A 4623-nucleotide genomic window follows, 5' to 3' on the forward strand; every position below is an offset into this window, starting at 1 on the left:
ATTATACATGACTGCACGTCTTTTAAAAGCATTTAAATAAAAACACTCCAGCGATTGTACACAATAAATATAGAAGAATATTTTAAAGAGCCGCATTGAATGCAAATGACCTGTTTCAAAGGTTTTTAATAACGAACATGAGATGTACGGCTGCATATCCGTCTGTGTCAACAAATGATTCATTTGCACGTCTTTTAAAGGTAATCAAATAAAAAAAATCCAGCGATTGCACTTGTGTAAATATAGAAGAATATTTTAAAGAGCTGCATTGAGTGCAAATGAGCCGTTTCATAGATTTAACTAACTAACATTGGATGCACTGCTCAGTTCTTCGTCTGCATCATCAAAGACATCATGTGCACGTCTTTTAAAGGTATTTAATTACAAACACTCCAGCGATTAAACACAATAAATATAGAATATTTTAAAGAGCTACATTGGGTGTAAATGAGCTATTTCAAACGTTTCACTAACGAACATCAGATGTATGGCTTTATTATCAGTCTGTCAACAAATACATCATTTGCACGTCTTTTAAAGGCATTTAAATAAAAACACTCCAGCGATTGCACACAATAAATATAGAAGAATATTTTAAAGACCTACATTGGGTGCAAATGACGTTTTTCATAGGCTTAACTAACTAACATGAGATGCACGGCTGCATTTATGTGTCTGTTAACAAAGACATCAAACTTGCACGTCTTTTAAAGGTATTTTAATACAAACACTCCAGCGATTCAACACAATAATAGTACAATCATATAATAAAAAGGTTAAATGCTTGCTTATTTCTGCTTTTCGCCTCAACCGCACAGCAACGCGTCGTGGCTTTGAAGCAGGCGCTGCACGAATCTTAAGATATGGCAAGCCGTTTTAACCTAAAATACACATATTAATCCACTATGGCAAGCTGTTTTAGCCTAAAATATACTAAGCATTACTTATCGTAATAGCATTATGACCTAAGAAAATTTCTGACAGCTACTCCTCCGAGGCCTTTGAAGCCACAAGGCCCAAACTTGGCAGAGACCTGGGCCCTTGTCCCGAAAGAGTTGCTATATCTATTTGGACTGATCAGATGTACAGTTGATTTATTATTAATTTTTGAAAATGACATATTTCCCAATGAATTACATGGGCTGAGAAAAAATGCGCCCTCTAGCAGTAATACCTCTCGACTGAAGAGGCGGGACTCAAACCTCTTACTTACAGTCACTCTGAAATCGGTGGAAATACAAATAAATATCACCTTAAAAACTTAATTATTACAGCGATTTAACTCTAAATACCCATTACAACACATCAACAGCTAAATCAGTTTGTGATCTGTTTTATTTCAAAGTTGAAGCACTGTCTTCAGCAAATGTGTTACACAGACGAGATTCACGGTTCGGAGCTAACTTACCCGACTAAGAATTATACATGACTGAACGTCTTTTAAAAGCATTTAAATAAAAACACTCCAGCGATTGTACACAATAAATATAGAAGAGTATTTTAAAGAGCCGCATTGAATGCAAATGACCTGTTTCAAAGGTTTTTAATAACGAACATGAGATGTACGGCTGCATATCCGTCTGTGTCAACAAATGATTCATTTGCACGTCTTTTAAAGGTAATCAAATAAAAAAAATCCAGCGATTGCACACAATAAATATAGAAGAATATTTTAAAGAGCTGCATTGAGTGCAAATGAGCTGTTTCATAGATTTAACTAACTAACATTGGATGCACTGCTCAGTTCTTCGTCTGCATCATCAAAGACATCATGTGCACGTCTTTTAAAGGTATTTAATTACAAACACTCCAGCGATTAAACACAATAAATATAGAATATTTTAAAGAGCTACATTGGGTGTAAATGAGCTATTTCAAACGTTTCTCTAACGAACATCAGATGTATGGCTTTATTATCAGTCTGTCAACAAATACATCATTTGCACGTCTTTTAAAGGCATTTAAATAAAAACACTCCAGCGATTGCACACAATAAATATAGAAGAATATTTTAAAGACCTACATTGGGTGCAAATGACGTTTTTCATAGGCTTAACTAACTAACATGAGATGCACGGCTGCATTTATGTGTCTGTTAACAAAGACATCAAATTTGCACGTCTTTTAAAGGTATTTTAATACAAACACTCCAGCGATTCAACACAATAACAGTACAATCATATAATAAAAAGGTTAAATGCTTGCTTATTTCTGCTTTTCACCTCAACCGCACAGCAACGCGTCGTGGCTTTGAAGCAGGCGCTGCACGAATCTTAAGATATGGCAAGCCGTTTTAACCTAAAATCCACACACAATCCTCTATGGCAAGCTGTTTTAGCCAAAAATATACTAAGCATTTCTTGTCGTACTGCCATTTTTGCTAGCAACAATTCCATTAGAGAGTTCTAAGTGTTCTGGGCTGGCCCTTTTGCCCCAAGGCTGCCCGGTTTGGCTCTCCAAGCCAACATTTAAAGTTTGTCATCGAACTTTAGCTTCTAGTTATGTTGGCTTGGAGAAGCCAACATATTGTTATGCTATTTAAACTTATTATTATATTTTATTATTCTTATGACCTAAAGGAATTTCTGACAGCTACTCCTCCGAGGCCTTTGAAGCCACAAGGCCCAAACTTGGCAGAGACCTGGGCCCTTGTCCCGAAAGAGTTGCTATATCTATTTGGACTGATCAGATGTACAGTTGATTTATTATTAATTTTTGAATATGACAAATTTCCCAATGAATTACATGGGCTGAGAAAAAATGCGCCCTCTAACAGTAATACCTCTCGACTGAAGAGGCGGGACTCAAACCTCTTACTTACAGTCACTCTGAAAACGGTGGAAATACAAATAAATACCGCCTTAAAAATGTAAATATTACAGCGATTTAACTCTAAATACCCATTAGAACATATCAACAGCTAAATTCAGTGGTTTGTGAGTAGTTCTTGTAAAAGAAAAGATCGCACCCTTCAGCACTTATACAAGCCGTAAGCACTAGGCTTCTCTCTCTCTCGACATGTGCTCACAAACAACATAAATTGCACGAATTAGAACGCCTTTAAAATAAATATATTTCAGCGATTTGTTTGTAAATACCCATTAGAACACATCAACAAATCAGCCTTTTGTGATCTGTTTTATTTCAAAGTTAAAGCACTGTCTTCAGCAAATGTGTTATACAGACAAGCTTTCACGGATCGGAGCTAACCTGACTGAGAATTATACATGACTGCACGTCTTTTAAAAGCATTTAAATAAAAACACTCCAGCGATCCAACACAATAAATATACAAGAATATTTTAAAGAACTACATTAGCTGCAAATGAGCTGTTTAATAGGTTTCACTAACGAACATGTTACCGAGCTGAGACTTACTTTCACTTTGATTTCGGTGGAAAATGCATATAAATAACGCCTTTAAAATTACAATACTCCAGCCATTTAATTGTAAATACCCATTAGAAACACATCAAGACCTGAATTCAGCTGTTTGAGCGAATTTATTGAAACCCCTAAGCATTTCCTTCACCGCGTACAGATTGCTTTCAACGAGTTTACATGGAGACGAACGACATAATTTGCACAAATTTGACCGCCTTTAAAATTATAATATTGCAGCGATTTAATTCAGTCAACCCATTACAAAATATCAACAGCTAAATGCAGTTGTTTGTGACTATTTTTTTTTTCATACAGAAAGCGCTGCATTCAGCAGTGTGTTAGACATGATGAGCTCCGAGATGTCCGACTGAGAATTATAAATGACTGCACGTCTTTTAAAGGCATTTAAATAAAAACACTCCAGCGATTCAACACAATAAATATAGAAGAATATTTTAAAGACCTGCATTGGGTGAAAATGACGTTATTCATAGGCTTAACTAACATGAGATGCACGGCTGCATTTATGTGTCTGTTAACAAAGACATCATTTGCACGTCTTTTAAAGGTATTTTAATACAAACACTCCAGCGATTCAACACAATAATAGTTCAGTCATATAATAAAAAGTTTAAATGCTTGCTTATTTCTGCTTTTCGGCTCAACCGCACGGCAACGCGACGCGGCTTTGAAGCAGGCGCTCATCACTTATTCCAGTATGGCAAGCCGTTTTAACCTAAAATACACATATTAACCCTCTGGGGTTCTTCCCCGACCAGTCACACTCAGGGCCCTCACGGTCAAAAGTGACCGGAGCCCTGAAATCATTATTTCCTTTTTTTCAGTAAAATCAATCAAATGTATTTTTGTTCAATAATATTTTTTCTTTTTTTCTGTCGTGTTTTGACAGAATTTTATGATAATAATTAATATTTATGCTACAATTATGATCTATTTTTTGCCATTGAATATAATAGAATTTTTTTTAATATATATAATTTTTATTCTTTTTTAATTAATGCTGTATTTTAGTTTAAAGTAGATACCTGGCCTATAGAAAATAATTTTTTGAAGTCGGATTTGTGCCATCTGGTGGCGTAGTGAGCATAATTACCAGGCAATATCCTATTTTAACCACTAGATGGATGTAATGCTCTCTATAGAAGGATTTGTGAATTCTAGTTGTTTTTGCACATATTTGCCAATGCCTTTTCAGGTTGTGGATTTTATTATATAAAA

The sequence above is a fragment of the Garra rufa genome, chromosome 19 (genome assembly GCF_049309525.1).
Source record: "Garra rufa chromosome 19, GarRuf1.0, whole genome shotgun sequence".
In the NCBI taxonomy this organism is placed as follows: domain Eukaryota; kingdom Metazoa; phylum Chordata; class Actinopteri; order Cypriniformes; family Cyprinidae; genus Garra; species Garra rufa.